Raw genomic sequence first — 13,619 nt, 5'->3', positions numbered from 1 at the left:
TTTTCTAGAATCAATCCATTTCCCTTACATCGCCACATTCAAGGAGTTTGGTTGATGGGATTTCCTGACTATTCAAGGAGTCTATATGCATCTGTCGACTAAGTGTTTGTTGTTTATACTATATCTGTTGACTAACCTTCCTATTCTATTGACAGTTTATTTTGCAGGTTCTCCTAATGGCTAGTTTTTTGAACGCATTTAATGCTCCCAACTACCTCAAACAGTCAAATTTTTGTCTCATCTCTCCATCAACTATAAATAGGTGGTTGAAGCTTCATTGAAAGCTCTTAGATCATTGATTACTCAACTACCAAGTGCTTGAGAAGTGATTGAGCTTTAATTTCGGTTGTTCTCTCGTTTCAACTGTAAAGGCAGTGCTTCCATTGTATCTATCTCTATTCTAGCCATGTATTTTTCATTGAGAGAACTTGTAACTAAGAGGTTAAACTCTTAGAACTCTCATTTTACTATTGTATTCATTTGTTCCAAGCTTGTAGAGCTTGAGGGCCTATCTAGGTGATAGGAGGTTGTATTCTTTTCTAGTCTTTGGACTAGAGGACCTACTTGGTTTAAGTAGGGGGTGTTAGTGGATTGAGTTAAAAAATCCTTAGTGATGAGCTAAGGTATTGGACGAGGCTTGAATAAGCCAAACCACTATATATCCTTGTGTGCTTGTGTTATTTGTTGATTTTTCTTTTCAAGCATCTTTAACCCTTCATTGAAAAACATTTCATACTTTTCAATCTTGTGTTCTTTGTTGTCAAAACGAGATTGTCTTAATACGGCTCATACCTCATCGAGCCATTTCAAGGTCTTGAGATTTAACGAAGTCGTAGTCTTCATAGACGACATTTCTTTTTATCAAAAGAATTTTTAAGGAAAAAAAATTTTGTTTTAAGGACCAATTCACCCTCCTCTTGGTGTGTGTCATAGTACTTATTTTCTATCATATATTATAAATTAATTTATACTGTTAATTTAAAAATTAATATTATAATATAATGAAATAAAAATATTAAATTCAAGCCGCAATGAAGAGAAGAATTGGAGGCTGCAGCGAAGAAGAATTGAGTAGAGGCCATTAAAAAAATGAAGGCAGAGAGAAAGCAGCAATTGGAAGTGGAGAAAAGATATATAATAATATAAAGGTTTGGCAATTGAAAAAGGAAGCTGCGAATGAGGAGGCCACTCATGCCATTAATATTATAAAATAGAAATTGAAAAGAAGGTTCGTGGAAAGTACGACCCTCCTGTATATTTATATATTATAAGGTTGGGAATTGAAGGAATGGAGAAGCCGCACAGACACAAAAGTAGAAATAATATAATAAAAGGTTGCCCATCATGCCACTCATGCCATTATTAATTATTTGCACGAGAGCCCCCAAGGCATAGGTCAAGCGGTCAGATGAGCAATATGCTGGTGTCAATCTAGTGGGTTGCTAGTTCGATCTTCGCCCTGCGCAAGGGCCAAAGGCCCAACCTGCGATTTGGCTCGCCTGGCGTAATCGAGGCTACAAGCACCGGGGGCCACGCAAGGGCGGTCTTCCCAATTATTTGCATGAGAAATTTATATTGTTGTGCTTAATACTTTAAGAGATTACCTATCTTTTAATGATTTAATAATTTATGCATGACTAACTAAAGATGATTAGCTCATGTGTGGGAATCGAAGAAGGTTAGTGAGTCAAATCCCTTCCGAGATTAGAGGTTTCCAAAGAAATTAATGCTTATTTAATTCTTTTGACATCCGCTTAGAAATTTGACGGTGAAATTGAATTAATAAAGGATTAATATGACTTGATAAAGTTTATTAATTAATTAAGAAAAATTCACCATCACATGCAAAAAATTTTAAAATATTGTAAAGGTATTTTAGGGTTTGAATTGGGTTGAAGAGATTGTTGGAAATGTATGCCCTAAAGACATGTTTTGTTTAATTTATGGTAATGATGTTTCTTTTATTCAGTTCATGGCACATATATTATTTGCATTTAATTGTTGGAAAAGTGTCCATGCTATTAAGTAAGTGATTCATGTGATGGGTCGTTCTTCACAGTTAGGCATGAATCATGAGTACTTAATAAGCAAGAAAAATATTACTCTTGATCTTTTGATAGAACTGGGCATTCTATCATGATAAGATCATTGTGCAATAGATCCTAATGGAGGATGGCTTGCCTTAGCCAGTAAACAATCCGTTTACTCTAATTGTACAAGCGCATTTGGAATGCGTAGAGTGGACCTGTGATAGAAGCTAATGACAAAGTACTAATTATCATGGAGCTAGTCTATCACTGCTACTACGTGGACGAGTACTCTAATACTTGAGTATTAGTTGGTGGTCTAGTGAACCTAGAGCTATATTCTTAGATTCATTGTAGGTGAGGTCTATCAAAGATCAATAGCCTTTTGAGTTGGGAGTATGGTTTCTAATTAGCTAAGACAGACTAATACAAGATAGTTTCTGTGATTCACCCCCTTGTGATTGTCCAAGAATAATCAAATAATTCAGGGCCCTGGGAACGTGACTTAAGAGTGTGTGCTTCTGGGTAGCTCCCAGTGATAAGCAAGTACATTCGAGTAGTCACGGATTATTGGACTAGTGATCTAAGGATGGTAGAAATCATTTAGAGAGGTGTTAGTACATTATTCCTTTCTAAATGATGGGTGTTACGCAGAGGGGTATTTTCGTCATTACATTAGTAGGTCAAAGACATGGCATATGCAAAATTATTCGTGGGGTCAGTGTTACCATATGGTGATAGTTGGAACACTTAGAATGACAAAATATAGCTACTAGGTAGCAGGGATATTTTGGTCATTTTAGTAGCCGTGAATAATTTGTTTTTTGGTCCCCGGGGTAACTCGATGTAACTCATGTATTTTTTAATACATTTGGCTTGTTGGGTGAATTACATTGAGAGAGAATTATTTTATTCAGGATGGGCCATAATTAATTGGGCTAGAATAAAATAATAGTTCATTAGTTTAATTAATTAATTGGGTTAACCCAATTAGAAAATTAATTAAATGGACTTGGCCCATTAGGGTTTGGCCCACTAGGGTTTTAACCCTAGGGTTCTCCCTTTATATATATCTCTTTATGGTTGTTTTTTATCCAAGGTCGTTTTTTGACTCTTCTTCACCGAAAGAGAGGCCACGAGTTCGAGTCATACTCCGGAAGATCGAAAGAGTGCCTTTGAGTTCTAATGCGAAGGAGCCGAAGGATTGCAGGACAGCCGTTGTCTCCACCACGCGAAGAAGCTCCCGCTCATCCTGCTCCTATCGCTCCATTCCGTCCGGTAATCCGCCGAAAAAGTAAGTCTCCTAGATTCTAATCAATACGAGGAACGTTTTTTTGATTAAAACGCTTCCGTTGCATGCTATGAATCCTCGTTTATGATCCTTCAGAGATAATTATATAACCAAAATTAAATGAAATCTAAACCGTAGTTGCATTCACTTATTAATTTTTCTCAATAAACAATTTAGTTTTGCATTAATTTCTTATTGTTAGTTTTTTATTCTTCTTTTTACTCATCCAATTAATTAATTAAGTACAACTTAGGCTAAGTTAAAATTGTTTTGGTATTATGATCTAGTTCTCGTGGGATCGACACTCCTTTCATCATTATATACATATTTGACTAAGGTATACTTGTTCGAATTAATTGTGCATAAATCACACATCACTCACATCCATGACTTTTCCCTTACCTGGAATGATGTGAAGTAAATATGAGCCATAAGATCCAGCAAGTGTATATATATTCAATAAACAAAAATAATAAGATTCGTAAAACTGAAAAAATCAAAAATGATAAGGCAATAACGAAGAACTCATTTAACATAAGAGAAGCAACAAGAAGAGAAATAATATGATTTGCTCATTATTTTGACTCATCCATGACATATTATACCCCATCGTAAACCCATACCCATTTATATCACATCATGTAATGACCCTTTCATTATGCTTCCATACCACGTCTCATATCACATGCAATCATGCCCATGTTATACTTTACAACATGACATGCTCTTATGTATATGTTTTTCCATATGAAACATATATTCATGAAAATGTGTTTTGAACTCTCATTTAGATTATTCATCATCTAATATGGACTTTGTCCCTAGAATATTCAAACATTCCAGGCGAAGACAGCAGTGCGAAAGGAAAAGGGATTGTTAAGGAGTGACAACAACTGGTAGATAGTTTATTGTATGTCGCTTTCAATTATGTTTTACCTTTTGACGACTTCATGTAAAACGTTGGTTCGGCTTTATGTTATGAATAAAGTGGTTCTGGTTATGTTCTATTGAGGTTTCAATCTAGTTTTCGCATTTGAGGTGATTTACCTGTCTTAGTTTATTAACGATTCTAAGTTGATATACTGAGAAAGTGTAACGAGATCTCTGGGGAACGGTTTTTGTGTTAAGTTTCCGTTGGAAGAAAAAAATATATCCCCGGAATCTTACGTTACCAAACGCCTTGGGAAGGTGGGGTGTTACACCATTGTTATCGCAATATAGAGGTATCAACAACTCAACAGACAGAACTACTTCCAGTTTAGCGAGGAACTTTTTTATCTAAATAACTTCTTTTGTTGCATCACATGTCTCAATGTACTTCGCTTATGTGGTGGAATCAACAGCATCAGCGACTCAACAGATGGAACCACTTTCAGTTCAACAAGGAATTTTGTGATCCAAACAACCTCTTTTGTTGCATCACATGATGCAACATACTCCACTTATGTGGTGGAATTAGCAATAATCACTTGTTTGAAACTCTTCTAGCTAATTGCTCTATCATTGCAGGAAAAAAAAATAAACCCCAATATAGACTTTCTATCATCGACATTAGATTGAAAGTCTGAATCTGTGAACCCGTCAACACGGAGTTCACCTCCTCCATAGACTAGAATTATATCCTTAGTTCTTCTTGAAGGATCATGACGAGGATACATAGCATGCAACGGAAGCGTTTTTAAAAAAAAAACTTTCCTCGTATTGATTAGAATCTAGGAAACTTACTTTTCCTTCGGATTACCCGAAGGAATGAAGCGATAGGAGGAGGATGGGCGGGAGCTTCTTCTCGTGGTGGAGACGACGGCTGTCCTGCAATCCTTCGGCTCCTTTGCATCAGAACTTGAACGTTCTCTTGATCTTCCAAGGTATGACTCAAAACTCGTGGCCTCTCTTTTGGTGAAGAAGAGTAAAAAAACCTTAGATGAAAAATAATCAAAGAGAGAATATATATAGGGAGAACCCTAGGGTTAAAACCCTAGTGGGCCAAGTTCATTTAATTAATTTTCTAATTGGGTTAGCCCAATTAATTAATTAAAAACTAATGAACTATTATTTTATTCTAGCCCAATTAATTATGGACCATTCTGAATAAAATAATTCTCTCTCAATGTAATTCACTCAACAAGCCAAATGTATTAAAAAATACATGAGTTATATCGAGCTACCCCGGGGACCAAAAGACAAATTATTCACGGCCACCAAAATGACCAAAATATCCCTGCTACCTAGTAGCTATATTTTGTCATTCTAAGTGTTCCAACTATCACCATATGGTAATACTGACCCCACGAATAATTTTGCATATGCCATGTCTTTGACCTACTAGTGTAATGACGAAAATACCCCTCTGCGTAACACCTATCATTTAGAAAGGAATAATGTACTAACACCTCTCTAAATGATTTCTACCATCCTTAGATCACTAGTCCAATAATCTGTGACTACTCGAATGTACTTGCTTCTCACTGGGAGCTACCCAGAAGCACACACTCTTAAGTCACGTTCCTAGGGCCCTGGATTATTTGATTATTCTTGGACAATCACAAGGGGGTGAATCACAGAAACTATCTTGTATTAGTCTGTCTTAGCTAATTAGAAACCATACTCCCAACTCAAAAGGTTATTGATCTTTGATAGACCTCACCTACAGTGAATCTAAGAATATAGCTCTAGGTTCACTAGACCACCAACTAATACTCAAGTATTAGAGTACTCGTCCACGTAGTAGCAGTGATAGACTAGCTCCATGATAATTAGTACTTTGTCATTAGCTTCTATCACAGGTCCACTCTACGCATTCCAAATGCGCTTGTACAATTAGAGTAAACGGACTGTTTACTGGCTAAGGCAAGCCATCCTCCATTAGGATCTATTGCACAATGATCTTATCATGATAGAATGCCCAGTTCTATCAAAAGATTAAGAGTAATATTTTCTTGCTTATTAAGTACCCATGATTCATGCCTAACTGTGAAGAACGACCCATCACATGAATCACTTACTTAATAGCATGGACACTTTTCCAACAATTAAATGCAAATAATATATGTGCCATAAACTGACTAAAAGAAACATCATTACCATAAATTAAACAAAACGTGTCTTTAGGGCATACATTTCCAACACTTCTCAAGTACTTTAAGAGATTTTTCACAGCCACCCAATGTTCTGAACATGGGTCAGACTGATATCTGCTAGTGACATTAACTGCATAAGCGATATCAGGCCTCATACATAGCATAACGTACATCAGACTCCCAATTACTGAAGCATAGGGAATCTTATGCATGTTCTCTCTTTCTCTCTCTTCAAGAGTCTTGGGAGACATAATCTTAGAGAGATGAATTCCATGTCGAACGGGCACGAAGCCCTTCTTGGAATTCTCCATGCTAAACTTCTTTATCATTTTTTATATGTGCAAGCTTTGGGAGAGACCTATCAATCTCCTCGCTCTATCTCTATAGACATGAATTTCCCAAGATATAGGTCACCTCTCCCAAATTTTTCATGGAGAACTTATTGGACAACCAAATTTTCGTCGACATCAACATGCTAACATCATTCCCCATAAGAAGAATATCATCCACGTATAAGATGAGGAACGGTCGCGCACTCCCACTAACTTTCTTGTACACACGAGACTCGTCCAGATTTTTAATGAAACAAAACTCTTTGATCTCATTGTCAAACCAGATATTCCAAGAATGAGAAGCCTACTTAAGACCATAAATAGATTTCTTAAGCTTGCACACCTTACTATAATCTAAGGATTCAAAGTCCCGCAACTATTTTATGAATATATCTTCCTCAAGACAACCATTCAAGAATGCAGCCTTAACATCCATTTGTTAAATCTCATAATCATAGTGTGCACCAATAGCTAGTATCAACCTAATAGATTTGAGCATAGCAAACGATGAAAAAGTCTTCTCATAGTCAACACCTTACCTCTGATGATACCCTTTCGCCACTAGTCACACCTTGAAGGTTTGTACCTTCCCATTAGCCCCGATCTTCCTTTTATAGATCCATTTACACCCTATCGAAACAATTCCTTCAAATGGATCTACAATGCCTTCAAGTGGATCTACTAGAGTCCAAACATTATTGGCATACATAAATTTCATTTTCGACTACATAGCCTCTTACCGTTTCTTGGAATTGAATTTGATATCATCTCCTCATATATAGTAGGATCAACAACTTGATCATTATCTCCATATAAGAACACTTCTTGTATCTCCTCCATAAGCAATCCATATCGTTCTAAAGGATAAGACACTCTACCAGACCTATGAAGACCTTGTGGGATGGGATTACTAAGACCAACGGGATCGAGATTAATCTCCAGACTAGGTGTGACCTGAGGCTCAAAAGACACTTATTCCAATTCTATTCTCCTTCAGACGCCACCTTCCTAAATAAATATTTTTTGTAGGAATACGTCTCTACTGATCAAGACTCTCTGATCGCTAGAAAAGTAGAAATAGTTGTTAATGTAGTATGCCCTAATGCTAGATTTAGATGACGTCTAGTGGGCTTGTAATAAATACATTTGTTGTATCTTTGTATATGTTAATAAAAGATAAATTTATCTTCATTCATAAACTCTCTAGTTTTATATATGAATGAATCCCTAGATCTCATGTTTGAGTCTTACTCTTAAGTGTTAAGACTACGTGAGAGATTCTCTAGTGACATGACTTCTTTAATGATTCCTGGTCCTTAGATTAATTGGATGGGGACTTTGATTAGTCAAGTATGGACTGGTACAAAGTTTACTACCTTGATTAGTATGAGTTACTAATTGTAAGGGTGGTAAGTCACATAGCATATGACATGGGGATGTCTCAAGAAAACTCGTGGGTGGTTGTTGGAGAATAATGCATTAAATGTGACATTGATAAATGACAACATGGAATTATAGATATTGGCCATGTTATCTAATTGCGATAATGTAACTAATCCTTAGACTTGAATTAACACGGTTATCTTAAGTATTAGTGTGTGAGATTTGCTAATAGGCTTAACCATCCAATTGCGAGGTGGAGAGGTTCATTTATATGGTTTCGTATTGCTGGTATATGGAGCTAGGTGTTCAAGGATAAGATTTGTCACCCTCATTGTTATTAATGGGGTGAACGTCCTATGTGGTCAACTGTTAGTGTGACATGACAGTCCCTGGCCAGGGCAAATTGATTATCAAAAAAAGTGTTTTCTGAGGTGTCATCTAGTCACTTTAATAAGATTTGCCACATAGCTATTGAGTCTATGAGTTTATCATTTCATGACTCTTGCTCAGTCGGGACGTTAGGTGATGGAAGGATTATAGCACACAATAATCGTCAACTGTAATAGGTTCACTTGAAGTGAGACTTCACTGTCTTCTATATTATCCTGAACCATTGCTAAGAGCTTCTTAAGACCTCTCTGATTATCACCAGGATATGGAGAGATTCTTGTGATGGGTCAAGGTGTTAACTGGTGCCAAATGGGTTTTGTGCTATTTGTTTGCTAACGGGCAATGAATCTAGAAAGTCATAGACCATATAGTGTTGTATTTGGTATCAACACTATGTTCTCATTGTGTCTCAGATATGTCATTAAGTGTTAATGGTGGCTGTGCGATAATTGTTAACGTCTTAGAGCACTAAGAGTTAACTGCCTCATGTTTGGGAGTCGACTACCTACCCAGTGAATGGTAGTTGACTCCCGATGTAGCCTCAACCTCTCTTGGTACAGTCCATGTGGCAACAAATTGGATAAGCAAGTGGTGGTGACGGTGAAGCTGAAATTGGATGTAAGAGGCTTTTGGAAATAAAAAGGAGAGCTTATGCTTGGCTCTTTTGTTCTATTTTTTGCTTCCTCTGCTTCTTCTGTCCTTTTCTGCTTCTATCTCCAAATTATAGGTGCGTGATTGTCACACCTAAAAAACACATGGGTATTGGTGGTACGGAATCCTCGAGCTATCATGGGAAGAGGTGCATGGAGTAATACCAGACTACACGCTAGGTGTGGATAAACTAGAACCACCATGACTTGAGGTGGATTCAGTTTCGATACAGAAACGATTTCTGTATCCAACCTAACATCGGATTTCAAGTATTCGTTTATTGTATTTCATATAATGAAATAATGTGTTGCTTAAACGTCCAAATTGTGTATGGTGTGTGCATTTATTGCTTCCGTTGTGTATGTCTTATGCACATAAAATTTTTAATTTTACCCGCACCAACCATATGTGAATTCATTTAGTGGTATTAGAGCCTCAGCTTAGTATTTAATGCATATACGTGATTGTATATGTCAAAAATAGTGATTTTCTTGGCATTTAATGGTTGCAAGGTTATTAATTTTAGCTATACGTATTAGGAGAGTCAACTACCCCATGAAAGGAGTCGACTCCCGAAAGAGTATAGTTGACTCTGCATACAGGCAACGACAGTCGACTCTCGCTGACTGTAACGCCTAGACAACATGTTCTACATTCCATGATGAAGATGGTTGTGTGGTTATTCGCATTGAACATCGACACATGGGTGTTAAGTTTGATTGTATGAATGCTCGGTTGTATTATTTGACATATGCAGTGGAATGAATGCATGTTACAGGAGCTTCGTATTGATTTAGTCAATATGTAATAATTTATTCATTCATTTATGTATTGAGGCATAAACCTTAAATAACTTCTTTTAGTCTTTGTTTTACAAATGTTGTAAATAAAGACAACATCAAAGAGTTGATGCTAAAGACCTTAAGTGTAAGGCCTAACTTTTGGGCCTTATTGTGAGAAGGCCCAAGAAGAGAAAACCAAGCCCTTATGGCCATATAAAAGCCCTAGGGTTCCCAACTCATTTCACTCTTCTTTTACTGTTCTTCCCATTGTAGCTCACTTTCTCTCTCTCTCTCTTCTTCCAAGAACACCTATTTTGTGCAATCCAACCTGTAACGACCCGAATTAGTTATTCTTGTTTCATGTTCGAAGGATTTCGTTGGTAAGCCTTGATGTTTAATATGTTGTTTGGTGACAATTTTCTAAGTTTTTAATAAGGGTTAAGTGTGTAAATTAAGTGATTAAGCTAGATTTTTGGTGTTGTAGCTAAATATGTGTGAAATTGTAGCTTAGATATCCAAATGTAAACTAGGATATTCGAATGAGAGCTTAGGCATTCGAATGTGTGAGTCTTGGGTTTCATTCAGATGAGTTTTTTGAGTTTTAGTGAAGAGATTCGAATGCTATAGGGAGCCATTCGAATGGGGAGTGGAGCATTCGAATGAGGAGCTAAACAATTCGAATGGCCTATGTTCCTGTGTATGTGTTCTCTTTGCAACCTGATTTCAACCACGTTTAAGTTCGAATCTCTCAAAACTTAAAACATAAAAGTTGTAGATCTTTCTTTTTTGATTCTATATCATTTTGAATCACCTCAATCGGAGTTCGGACAAGAGAGTTATGGCAAAAGTTCGAACAGGTGTCGAAGCTGTCCAAAATCCGATTTTGTAAATTAAAGCCTCACATTCGAATGAGCTGCCTTCACATTCAAATGAGCCCAGCAAAAATTGCAAAATTCATCCGAATGAGGGCACTGTTACATTCGAATGAGCTTCCAATTCCTTCAATAATTCAAGTTACTATTTAAAATTCATTCGAATGTCCCCCTGCCTCATTCTAATGTCACTCTCATAACTTGAAATCTTTCTCAAATTCATTCGAATACAAGCCATATCATCTGAATCTCTTTGCATGGAACCTTATATCTTTAAGAAAGACATCCGAATGTCCTAGGATACATTTGAATGACTCTCTCAACTTTTGAATTTTAACTCCTTGACATTCGAATGCCTCATAACACATTTAGATATCCCTCACAGCGATACATATATATATATATACATTCTGAGTCATCGTTAACTCTAGAAAGTCATAGAAAATTCTAGAATTATGACATAAGAAATAAATTTTAAAGAAATTATGAAAATAATCGGATGGATAAGTATCACTTTTGGAGAAAATTTAAAAAAAGGGAAAATTTGGGAAAAATATTAATGTCTCACACCAGCAACCCGAAACTTCTCTCGAAAGTTTCTTCTTCTTTGCAAACCCTCATCCTCTTCTCCAATCCCAAGCCAAATATCACCATGTAAGGAGTTTTTGGTTGCCATCGAGCATCATAGCAAGCTTGAGAAGGCAAGTTCTCTTTCTTCTTTCTTATTCTTTGAAATATAACTGACTGTAAACGTGGTATTGGGTTCTGGGAAATTTTAATAGAACCTTGATATAAGCACTTGATAGTGATGAGAGGAGAATTATGAGAGTGGTTTAGGAACTTAAAGGTATTGTTGAGGTTGAATATAGGGGAACTAAATAAAAGCAACTACATAAACAGAGGGGTAAGTCATACGGTTGTTTTTTATAGGTAAATGGATTATAACTTGGGGGAATGTTTTAACAGCTATGTGGGGCTTGTTCTTCTCCACTTTTCTTAAGGAATGGTGAATTTGTTAAGATTTTACATGGGAAGCTTGTCCCTTCCCCATGCCCTGCCAACACTTCAGACATTTAACAATTTACTCTATTTTACTCCTGAAGCCTAAGAGTAAAGTCTTCCATATTCTCAGAGTGATTTACTATCAATAATGATCATGACATGAAATAGGAATAATGTTTAAATTCAAATATTACTCATAGCTGTGGCCTGTATATTTGTAGCCCTTTTGCTGCTTCGCACGTCCAAAGATATTCTTCTTTACTTTTCGTATTCTTGTGAGTTGAGTGTGAATTTTCCTTACTTCTGGTGCTATTCAATCACTATGATATCCATGATTATGAGATGAGAATAATGGCCATTGAGAATGTTACTCCCTGTCATGACATGCTTTGAAGGTGTGGTAATTGTGCATCATGGGCATGTTATTATGTGTGAACATTAACTTCTCATTACATGTGTTCTCATGAAGCACAGATATTTACTGTTGCATGAGCATTGAGTATGGCCACCAAGTTGTTGCATTGCATTTGCATGGAAGCTATGGGCAGATGATGCGCGCTGCGGTTGTGTATCGCCGGGATATATCCCCCAAAACCAGTAAGCACTAGCCTGACTGGGGTTACGCTCCTGCGGTGACGACTGAGGGACGCACCCAGAGGTGACGACCCTGGGCGAGATTATATATATGTATGGCTATAGTTGAGTATATGAGATAGGACCTATGGTCCATAGATTATCACAGATTCTCTGGTTGCAGGTATTAGTTATAGGCCGGTATGTATTTTGATACATTTTATATTGTTATGTGAGGCCGTTGGCCAGTTATGTGCTTACCGGTTTTCCTGTGTGTTATGCATGACATTATTATCATGGGTGGGTGTGTGGTCCATGTGTTGTAATATATCCTCCACATCTAGATGCTTTTTAGATACCACTCACCTTACCCCTGTCATATTACTATCTGCTATGTTTTTCCTTCCTATTTCTTATACTTGCTGAGCTTTGTAGCTCACCTTGTACTCTTCACCATTCCAAGTAAAGTAAAGTAAAGCAATAGTTGGCGAGGGGTCAAGCAGGATGGATGGGCAGTAAGATGTGTGCGCGGGTCTACTCTCAAATCAAAGGTCTTGGGAAAATGTGTGGTTAAAGATTATATAGGTTTTACCTTGTAACATGTAACCTAACTTAGAATTGGATTGTAACCCCTAAAATTTTCTTTTTACATTTTAGGTCTTGTAACATACACGTGGTGTATATATATTATATGGTTGTTGGTGGTTGTCGGATCTTTTCTGAATTCATGACGCGCTCTCTTCTAGGTTGCCTAAGGATTAAAGTAGCTTGGGAGATGGGATGTTACACAACCATCCGATCTTAGATCCGATCACATTCTCACAATGAAAGCAACCCCGATCTACAAGAAGGTAAGTCCTTTAACTTCATCAACCCTATTTTTAGCATAAAAATCATGATATATATATGTATATATGCATAGGTTGGGTTGGCCGAGACTTTGAATTTAGATCTACAAAGATCTAACCGTTAGATCTTGATGGTTTCTGGACATGTTAGCCAATGGGGTTAAGGGTGTTGAGTTGATGCCTCAGATTGTTGAAAAACGTCGGCCACGATGGCTAGTGGCGATTGACAGCATGCTTTGTAAATCTGGCCAAAAATTAAAAGTTAGATCTACGAAAATCTAGTCTTTAGATTTAGCCTATTTTTGGATATATTAACGCTCTTAGCTAGGCGTTTCTAATGGTAGGTTCTAATCATCAAAATATTCGATCGGTGATGGCCGGAAGTGGACGC

The sequence above is a fragment of the Diospyros lotus genome, chromosome 10 (assembly GCF_014633365.1).
Source record: "Diospyros lotus cultivar Yz01 chromosome 10, ASM1463336v1, whole genome shotgun sequence".
NCBI lineage: Eukaryota > Viridiplantae > Streptophyta > Magnoliopsida > Ericales > Ebenaceae > Diospyros > Diospyros lotus.
The sequence above is the reverse complement of the archived record's forward strand: the minus strand, read 5'-3'. Positions refer to the sequence as shown.